Source organism: Helianthus annuus, chromosome 6 (assembly GCF_002127325.2).
Source record: "Helianthus annuus cultivar XRQ/B chromosome 6, HanXRQr2.0-SUNRISE, whole genome shotgun sequence".
Taxonomy (NCBI): Eukaryota; Viridiplantae; Streptophyta; class Magnoliopsida; order Asterales; family Asteraceae; genus Helianthus; species Helianthus annuus.
The window spans coordinates 55,649,133-55,660,678 of record NC_035438.2 but is presented as its reverse complement, the minus strand read 5'-3'; the positions used below and the strand labels follow the sequence as shown (position 1 = coordinate 55,660,678).

Sequence of the window (11,546 nt, the reverse complement as noted above, 5' to 3'; positions counted from 1 at the left end):
AGACGCTGGAACATTTTTGTCGCGTCTCCTTAAGACGTTTGACTTGGCTATTTTGGAAGAGTTGACCATGACTTGGCTATTTTGGAAGACTTGACCATGACTTGGCTATTTTGGCTATTTTCCTTTTTTCCATTTATCATTATAGCTTATTCTCATTTTTTCAACTTGGCGCGTGATTCGTGAATACAAGTTAACCTTGATCACCATGACCCTCCACATCAACCCCTCACATAAACGCCATGTCATCAACCTCTAATCCACCATCTAAAACCACTAACCCAAAGATTTGATCATGAACCAAACCATTATCCCCATATTTGTTTAAATTATTTTTGTCTAAAGAAAAAAAACGAAATCTTGAAAAATAAAAAAAGGACCATGGTTCGTTACTATAATTTAATACATGTAAACCATGGTGGACCAGGTAGGGGTGGTATAGCCTTCCACATGGCAAATCGATTTAGACAAAACTTTAGATTGTCAGGTTTTTACTGCAAAACACATAACAGACCTAAACCGAATTAGACAAAACTTTAGATTGTCAGGTTTTTATTGCAATTAGATATACTATATTAAAAAAGTTGGTTTAAATAACGGAGGAGAACGATAAGGCTCAGTCCCTTAGATGTTCATAAAGAGTTGCGATCATTCTCGCAAATCATTACAGGTCTGTATTGGCTCATCACCGCCCAATCATTCTCCAAAACTTTCAAATTCCTTTAAAATCAAACCAAAAAGAATTCAGCACGTATAATAATATTCACATAATTGTAGCTGTACCAGTGATCTCGAACGCAGGCAAATCGAAGGAGATTTAAAATTTTAGAACAGCACGATTAATATTGCTTCTAGGGAACGAGTCAGACAGAAACTGAATTCATTCATGCCGACCAGATAGCGAAGCCTTAAACATTATTCAAGATGAATATAGAATACAGATCAATTTTAATGGCGGCAGTTAAGATATGAAACCCTAATTGAGTTGAGAGTGGAGATGATGGTCAAGTTGATTGGTTTATATAGAGACATAATAACTAATTTTAGATGACCCTCTGTAACCCTAATGGGCCTGTGGTGTAGTTTCTGAAACAGGGCCCAATACTAACTTAGGCCCAAACGGCAATTTAAAGGAAATGACATATCTACACGTTGATTTTTGTTTAGTCGTATAATAAAACTCTTAATATTATATTATTGACTTAATATCGTAAAATGATACATAATAAAACTCTTAATATTATACTAGGTTATAACCCCGTGTATTACACGGGTTGAATAAATAAATTTTATATAGTAAATAATAAAACAATCTTTAAAAGCCTTCTTTATTGCACAAGTTGAATAAATATAATTTTATATAATAAATAATAAAAAGTTATATCTATAAGAAAAATATTGTACATGTTGAATAAATGTAATTTATATATACAAAATAAAAAAGTTATATCTTTAAAAGCACGTGTATTACACGAGTTGAATAAATGTAATATTGTTTACCAAATAATAAAATAATACAACTTTAAAAAACCCCATTTATTACACGGGTTGAATAAATATAATTTTATATACCTAATAATAAAAAAATACATCTTTAGAAATATGCGTATTACACGGTTTAAATAAATGTAATTTTTTGTACTAAATAATAAAAAATATATATCCTTAAAAGACCTCGTGTATTGTACGAATAGAATAAATCTAATTTTATACATCAAATAATAAAATTACGATTTTGGCCCCTTGGTTATATCACTTTTACCCTTTTAGCCCAAAAAATAATTTTTTAACATCTAAGCCCCCAACTTCTTTTTTTCTAACCTTTTTGGCACCGCACGTCTTTTTTTAACCCTTTTGGCCCATAACATTTAATGGATGGGGTTAGTGTTAGGGGCCAAAAGGGTTAGAAAATAAGACATTGGGGGCTCAGATGTTAAAAAAAAAAAAATTGTGCTAAAAGGGTAAAAGTGATATAACTACAGGGGCTAAAATCGTAATTTTCTCTAAATAATTTTTTAACATCTAAGCCCCCAACGTCTTTTTCTAACCTTTTTGGCCCCTAACGTCTTTTTTTAACCCTTTTGGCCCCTAACATTTAATGGATGGGTTTAGTGTTAGGGGCCAAAATGGTTAGAAAAGAAGAGGTTGGAGGCTCAGATGTTAAAAAATTCCTGTTTGGGCTAAAAGGGTAAAAGTGATATAACTACAGGGGGCAAAATCGTAATTTTCTCTAAATAATATTATAAAAGAGAAGAAGGCCAAAATCGTAATTTTCTCTAAATAATATTATAAATGAGAAGAAGATTAAACTAAATAATAATTATCCATAAGATATTAAACTAAATAATATTTAATAGAAGGGCTATCTATAATTAATTAGAAAAAAATTAAATTAAAATAATAATTATCTATAAGAGATGCTCTAATATGATGACAAGTGTCCCAAAATAGGTTTCTTTTATTATATAGTATAGATATAGATTATTGAGTTAATATCGTAAAATGATACGTAGTTTTTTATTTTATGAAAAAGTATATAGCATTTAGTTGCCTTCTCGGTTAAGGTTCGTTGGCCCAGGCTTCCAATGAGGTTATAAGGTGTGGTCATGATTCTTATGACCATCATGACTCTTCACGTCAGTGTCATATCACACATCTTTAATCCACCATCCAAAACTCCTACCCTAAGGGCAGTGGCGAAGCTTGGAAAAAAAGTTCGGGGGGGTCTGAAGGTAACGGACCTAAAAAAAATTCTATTGCGTGTTTCGAGGTGTATGTTCGGGTCGGACGTCGGTGATTCGATTCGGGTCGGGTCAGGTCAAACATTAATTCAAATAAAAAATGTTCTCAAACACTAAAAAAGAAGTTATCATTTTTTCTTCCCCATAGCATAATCTAATAACAAAACAAGTTAACAAATCACCCTAAATTTCAAACTCTAATTTCTATCTAAATCAAATCACAATAATATTAAACAAATAAAATTAGACATAGTTACATAAAGATTCAACAAGTTTAGGGCAAAAATTCGGACCAATTTCACCCCTAATTTCAACCTAAATCACATAAGTTAGAGTCCTAAATTAAACCTAAAGATAAAAAAACACATACCTTTAACTTTATGAAGATTGAAGAAGTCGAACAAGAATACAAGACAACAACAACGAGCAGCGTTTTGGCTTTTGTTCTCAAACAAGAAGCTGAAGTCGAACAGTTCTGGAACCTGCGTTTCCCCCCCCCCCCCTTCTGCAATTTTGGCGTGTGGCTTCTGTTCTTCTGGTCGATGTCCCAAAGTAAACAAATTTGGTTTTTTTTTTTTTGAGTAAATTACAAGTTTTGTTCTTTATGTTTGTAGCAAATTGCAGGCTGTGTCCTTTACCTTTAAATTTGACGAGTTTTGTCCTTAACGTTTCAAAATCCTACACACTATGTCCTTTAACCCTAACTCAATCAGATTTTTTTGTTAAATATGGTCATGTGACTTGCATATGAGTACATTTTTGTCATTTCACCTGTTAGAGACTATTGTGTAAAAAAAACTTATATGAAGGAGGTATTGTGTAAAAAATAAAAATATGTTTAAATAAAAAGAAATCAGCACAAACTCTCTGTCACACCCCAACCAATGGCGGAAACATCGGGATGAGACGAAGTGTGAAGATTGCTAGAGACATCATAACGCTATTTGTGACAATATTTAGAAATTCCAAATTTCATTTCATTTCATAACTTCAAATAGTCAACATTACAAGAAATTCAAATACAACAAGTTTAACATAACAACATGATAACATAACAAAATTTGATACAACATATTAAACCCTAACGTCTATATGTGTATCTAGGCATCAACGCTACTTCTTTTCTTAGCATCGTCCTCATCAACCTGTAACATGTTTAAAATAAAGTTCAATGCAAAAGCAAAGGCGAGTATACAAGTTTGATACGTACATAGCAAAAGATAAGTTTGAACAATTCCTCATAGCAAGCATGTGATTCAAGATAAACATTTAAACATGGCATGTGTCTAACATATCAAACCAAGAAAACGCAACTTGCTCATGACATAACCAAAGTTTCAGTAGAGGCGGGTCGTTAATCCTATAGCGCTACATATGTCAAGGTTTGGCTCGTACGAAGTTAATGATAAGTTCAACACATAAGAATCACCCAAATTTAAAGTATCAAGTCATCACATATACAAGCATGTTATAGGAATGTTCATGTGTTTAGACAAAAGTTCATGTGTAAGTTTCAATAGGTAAACATGTTACACCCCAAAAGTAGTAAAAGTAAAAAGGGGAAAAGTACGAGTATACTCACAAAGTTGCATATGTTTTCCGATTATCCAATTGTTGACGAGTAGAGATTTAGAGTCCGAATGTATAAGGGTTAAGGTTCAAGTATGTTTAGAGTCGAGATTCGGTGTTTAAAACAACATAAAAATAAGATATGAGAATAACATGGAAAATAATCATTTAGTACATATGATGCTTGTTCTTGACACTAGGAAACTCGAAGGAGTTTAGATGTTTTCATGGAACAAGGTTCCATTAGAATCGTGACAAGTTATCATAGTCTAGGATGATGTAATCTAGTACCCCGACATATGAACACTAGTTCATCATCAAAGATTCGATTATTCGAATAATATATTTAGGTTATATAATATATGTCCAATAGTTCAAGCATGAGGTAGAAGATTAAAATCTTCATTTTGGTACCTCTAAATGTCATAGAAGTCATGTAGGAGGTAGGAAGATCAAGTCTTCCATTTAGGCACCTCTATGTGTTCACCACTACACTTGATGTAAAAAAAACAACCAAGGAGGGTCATAAACATACAATAAAGAATAAGAAATATACACACTAACTAAGAGAAATCATCAAATCATGTGAGGATTGTATGTTTGGACAACCCAAGTTGTTCCATAATCACTCATGTATCAAAGACAAAGTTTGACATGACTTGTGGGTTAAAAACCCTAAACAAAACACCAAGTTTATGAGGTTTAATCCTCTAATTTTAAATGTCTCAACCTTGTTTTTAAGCTTAACCAACCATGGGATAAGTTGTAAGCATTAGGACATAGGTATGAGATGTGTTAGACACAAGTTGCATAGGTTTAAACAAGTTTTTGATGAACACAAAAACAAACAGAAAGTTTATGGACTATTTCGGGGCATTTCCAGGTCTGATTTCTCCAAGGAGAAGTCTAGGAATCGAACCCCATGATTATACAAGCAAGTAGGAAAAAGAATCGAGTGAATCGGATAAGAATTGAGTGAGTTATGCTCATTTTCGTGAAGGGGTGTCAATCTACTCGAACCCTTGCTTTCAGCTACGGTTTGGTGGATGTTTTGTGAGTTTTTAGGGTTGCAAAAGTGGTAGGGAGGCTGGTTATAAGTGGTATTTATAGGGGGAAGGATTAGGGTTTCAATGGATTGGGCTTTGGAAGTGTTTAGAAGGGGTTACACCTTGAAACTAGCCCACAAAACCCAACTATATGGGGCTGAATTTTGCTGAATTGGGCTGCCATATTTCTTTATTTTTTTTATTTTTTAAAACATTATAATGAGTAATTTTGTTAATTAAGTTGTGTAATAATGTGCAACAATGCTTCCCCTAACTTGTAACAAGGTGAAATATGAAATAAAACATGATTTAACTAGGTAAAAAGTGTAATGTACAAGTTTTATTTACGTAGCAAGTTCCGTATTTTACAACGATTACAATGAAAGAATGGTTATAAGAACACAAGATTTCCAAAGTTAGAATTTCACGTAAGGTTTCTAAATGTAGGAAGTTTGAAAACGCAGGGCGTTACAGTCTCCCCTCCTTTAGGAAATTTCGTCCCGAAATTTATTCAAGAGGAAGGCTTGAAAGAGTTTTTGGCATAAAGGTGATCATTAAGAATTGAAACTTGGGAAGTTTGAAAGTTTTGAAAAGTACCAAATTTTGGAGAACGTCAAGGTAGATTTGCAAGGGGAAGTTCTTAAGGATAGTATAAAAAAAATCATACTTTCGTAAAACCTGTTTATTGAGAGGAACGAAAAGGTTTGTTACTTTAAATAAAGCAATAGAGGTATACTAAGTATAGTTTCACAAGAATCAAGAATAGGGAGGCTATTTTATAGGTAACGAGGTAAGTTAGGACTCAAATGTTTAAACAAGTTGGATTGCGAACGAGTTTTGTATAAAATAATACGAGTATAGAATGAACGAATGACTCTTAAAGAGTACAAGTATGTGAATAGCATAAGTGTTGGATAGATGAACGTAGTGTGTTAAGGATGAAGTCTCGTCATGAATAATCGGATATAATGCGTTTGTGAGTTGCGTGAAGTTGTATTAGGTCCAAAAGGTCTGCAACACACTGAATTTCTCATGGCACGTTTTACGAAAGTTTGGTAACATGGTGAAAACACTTATATATAGGAAGTACCAGCGGCGTATCCACCATGTTTTAACCACATTACGTCCGTTTCGTTACTTGGGGTCATGTTACGTTCCGTGTCTTACCATACACAGTAGTACACTATATGGTTCTCATACGCCTATCACTATAATCCCGTGTGCACCCGCGATTATACTGATTGTCGCATGATCCACATAGCTTGTACTAGTTATGTATGAATCAAGGTATACATGAATTTGAAAATAAGAATGTGTACGTAGAAGAATGTCGTATGTAAGCATGTTTATGTTTAAGCATGTATGGGACCCACGTAAGCGAATCCCTCGGATTACGCTCGCGTATAGGTACGAATGTACGAATCATGAGTAAGGATGAAAGTATGAGCATAAGTTTAAGTATGAATACGCATGTATGTATGAGCATAAACATAAAACGTGTAAGTAGTATGTGTATAAGCAGAAGCGTAAAACGTATAAGTAGTATGTGTATGAGTACAAGCATAAAACGTATGAACATAGGTGTAGGTATGAAAAATAAATATTGCGTATATGGTGTACGTTGAGACATTGTAGAGAAAAAAAAAGGTTAAGTATGTAGATACGAACGATATAAATGATGTTATCGCGAGATATCGACTAAAATGTGTATGATGATGTGCATGTATAGTTGTTTAAACAAAACGTTGAGTTTGTCGAATCAAAATTAGATTGAGCTTGGTTTGAAAGGTAGAATATAGTTTGTATATGCAAAGGAACATAAAGTACTCATTGGTCATGCTTAACGTATTTTGTAATGATTGAAATGCTACTTTTGTTTAAAAAAAAGGAGTTCACGTATGTTGAAAATTGTCGGTCCCCATGAAGTCTTCTAGCCCACGTGTTTTGAAATTTGGATGACGAGTTAAGCGTTGTAAAGAAGGTTTTTTTTTTTTTTTTTAAATAACGGGTTTGTTTCATTTGCATCAAAACATGAAAATTTTGGACTTTGAAAGTTCTTGTGAAAACGTCGACCCTCAGAAAAGAAAAGAAATTTAGTAAAAGAACTTAGTGATTGTTTAAAAATAATTTTAACAAAGGATTTATTGATGTTGGAAAGAGTATTTGGTAAACGGTCATATAACATCTATGAGGTCTTATAAGTAATTGAGAAAGGTTAGTTTGATTTCGATTAAGAGTGGAAGTCTCTAGTATGATGATATAATGTGAACGTGTTTCAGTTAATAAATCAGATGTGAAGTTCATGGGCAAGAGATTCATTAGACCGATTAAATTGATAGGTAGCATTTCGTAAGGTTTGGAAATTCATGTAGTAAAACGGTAAAGACATGATTAAGAATCTTGTGTATATGATTTGAGTGAAAATGGATGGTAGAATAAGAAGTACGTTTGATAAACAATGTATTTTGAAATCGGTATAAGTAGGTATTTTGAATAATGATAAATGATTTAGGTATAAACATGATCGGGTTTGCATAATAAAATATTTTGAAAGAGAAGTTTTGGGTAACGGTCACATAAGTAAGGGAATCACCCCTAACTCGTTGGTGAGGTCGTTTTAAGGGAAGAGGGGTGGAGTCAATCGTCAAGCTAAGGAAGTCACTCCAATCTCGATGATACCTCTCCACTAGTTGTTACAAGGAATATGAATTTAAATTATATGAAAATCATGCATATATAAATGTATCAAAAAGGTTCGATATGTTGTGCGTGTGAAAAGAGAAATCAAAGGTAAACTCGAGGTTGAAAGATTGCATCGTATAAAATGAACAATAGAAACACATGTTTGACCAAAGTTTGGAGTGTTCCAAAACGGAACTTTGACTAACCAAAGTGGTCGAAAAGTCTTTTGAATTTGAGGAGCATGTTTTGGCCTAATAGGTAAAATACTCTCGCCGACAAGTCGGTTAACGGTATTTACCCTTCCGGTTACTACATGTCCCAAATCAATCGAAATTTCGAGACTTGGCGGGATTTATGAAAAAAATGCCAAGGAGTGGAACTAGTCGACAAGGTGCGGGTTTCACCCCTAACTTGACGATTTCGTATCCTAAGTGTGGTTGGTACTCGTCGGGTCAAAATTTAATTTCGACGTGTTGACGAGGGTCCACTAGAACTTGAAATTTGAGATTTACCATTAAGATGTGGATTTCACTCCTAGCTTAATCGCGATATCTCGTGTAAAAAAAATAATAGGTAGATTGAGAGTCGTTCACCAAATTGTGGGTTTCACGCCTATTTTGGTGAATTCGTCTCATTTGTACAATATGAGTGTTGTCGGATTTAGAATAATCGAGTAAAATGCATGAGGGAAGTGTATGTCGAAGGAGATACACAAACAAGTATAAACACATAAGAAAGCATATCAAGGATGATACTTAAATAATGAAATAAAACAAGTATTAACACATAGAGAAATATGTCAAGAATAACACATAAAGAATCGAACAACGAAACAAGTGTTAACACATAATAAAACAAGCATTAATGCGTAAGAATAACATGTCGAATATTACACATGAGTAACATACATGTTTAAAAGAGCATAAATAAGTAACAAATAAAGTATCATGTAGTAGTCCAAGCAAAGCATACGAATAAGGTTCTAAAACTATAGACTAGGCTAAAGCATTCCTACTTTTCCTAATTCCCTATAGTTATGGCTCTGATACCAATCTGTCACACCCCAACCAATGGCGGAAACATCGGGATGAGACGAAGTGTGAAGATTGCTAGAGACATCATAACGCTATTTGTGACAATATTTAGAAATTCCAAATTTCATTTCATTTCATAACTTCAAATAGTCAACATTACAAGAAATTCAAATACAACAAGTTTAACATAACAACATGATAACATAACAAAATTTGATACAACATATTAAACCCTAACGTCTATATGTGTATCTAGGCATCAACGCTACTTCTTTTCTTAGCATCGTCCTCATCAACCTGTAACATGTTTAAAATAAAGTTCAATGCAAAAGCAAAGGCGAGTATACAAGTTTGATACGTACATAGCAAAAGATAAGTTTGAACAATTCCTCATAGCAAGCATGTGATTCAAGATAAACATTTAAACATGGCATGTGTCTAACATATCAAACCAAGAAAACGCAACTTGCTCATGACATAACCAAAGTTTCAGTAGAGGCGGGTCGTTAATCCTATAGCGCTACATATGTCAAGGTTTGGCTCGTACGAAGTTAATGATAAGTTCAACACATAAGAATCACCCAAATTTAAAGTATCAAGTCATCACATATACAAGCATGTTATAGGAATGTTCATGTGTTTAGACAAAAGTTCATGTGTAAGTTTCAATAGGTAAACATGTTACACCCCAAAAGTAGTAAAAGTAAAAAGGGGAAAAGTACGAGTATACTCACAAAGTTGCATATGTTTTCCGATTATCCAATTGTTGACGAGTAGAGATTTAGAGTCCGAATGTATAAGGGTTAAGGTTCAAGTATGTTTAGAGTCGAGATTCGGTGTTTAAAACAACATAAAAATAAGATATGAGAATAACATGGAAAATAATCATTTAGTACATATGATGCTTGTTCTTGACACTAGGAAACTCGAAGGAGTTTAGATGTTTTCATGGAACAAGGTTCCATTAGAATCGTGACAAGTTATCATAGTCTAGGATGATGTAATCTAGTACCCCGACATATGAACACTAGTTCATCATCAAAGATTCGATTATTCGAATAATATATTTAGGTTATATAATATATGTCCAATAGTTCAAGCATGAGGTAGAAGATTAAAATCTTCATTTTGGTACCTCTAAATGTCATAGAAGTCATGTAGGAGGTAGGAAGATCAAGTCTTCCATTTAGGCACCTCTATGTGTTCACCACTACACTTGATGTAAAAAAAACAACCAAGGAGGGTCATAAACATACAATAAAGAATAAGAAATATACACACTAACTAAGAGAAATCATCAAATCATGTGAGGATTGTATGTTTGGACAACCCAAGTTGTTCCATAATCACTCATGTATCAAAGACAAAGTTTGACATGACTTGTGGGTTAAAAACCCTAAACAAAACACCAAGTTTATGAGGTTTAATCCTCTAATTTTAAATGTCTCAACCTTGTTTTTAAGCTTAACCAACCATGGGATAAGTTGTAAGCATTAGGACATAGGTATGAGATGTGTTAGACACAAGTTGCATAGGTTTAAACAAGTTTTTGATGAACACAAAAACAAACAGAAAGTTTATGGACTATTTCGGGGCATTTCCAGGTCTGATTTCTCCAAGGAGAAGTCTAGGAATCGAACCCCATGATTATACAAGCAAGTAGGAAAAAGAATCGAGTGAATCGGATAAGAATTGAGTGAGTTATGCTCATTTTCGTGAAGGGGTGTCAATCTACTCGAACCCTTGCTTTCAGCTACGGTTTGGTGGATGTTTTGTGAGTTTTTAGGGTTGCAAAAGTGGTAGGGAGGCTGGTTATAAGTGGTATTTATAGGGGGAAGGATTAGGGTTTCAATGGATTGGGCTTTGGAAGTGTTTAGAAGGGGTTACACCTTGAAACTAGCCCACAAAACCCAACTATATGGGGCTGAATTTTGCTGAATTGGGCTGCCATATTTCTTTATTTTTTTTATTTTTTAAAACATTATAATGAGTAATTTTGTTAATTAAGTTGTGTAATAATGTGCAACAATGCTTCCCCTAACTTGTAACAAGGTGAAATATGAAATAAAACATGATTTAACTAGGTAAAAAGTGTAATGTACAAGTTTTATTTACGTAGCAAGTTCCGTATTTTACAACGATTACAATGAAAGAATGGTTATAAGAACACAAGATTTCCAAAGTTAGAATTTCACGTAAGGTTTCTAAATGTAGGAAGTTTGAAAACGCAGGGCGTTACACTCTCTCTCTCTTCTCTCTCTAATCTCTCTCTCTTAAATTCACCCTGATACATGTATTGTCACTATCACCCCCACCCCGCTCCTATTTCAAATCCCTATTCCCACCACATTCCATCTCCATCCCCAATCAATTCACCAACCCCAACACTCTCTCTCTCTCTCTCTCTCTCTCTCTCTCTCTCTCTCTCTCTCTCTCTCTCTCTATCTCTATACCTCCACCGGAGCTATGATTCTGAG

General features: G+C 33.8%; 1 non-coding gene across 1 annotated transcript; it reads right to left on the bottom strand.

Moving 5' to 3' along the window:
* Nucleotides 1-607: 607 nt before the first annotated feature.
* LOC118480021 lies at nt 608-693 on the bottom strand. Its single transcript, XR_004861662.1, has one exon. It is a non-coding gene; the product is annotated as a small nucleolar RNA SNORD25 (small nucleolar RNA).
* Between the last annotated feature and the right edge of the window lie 10,853 nt (nt 694-11,546).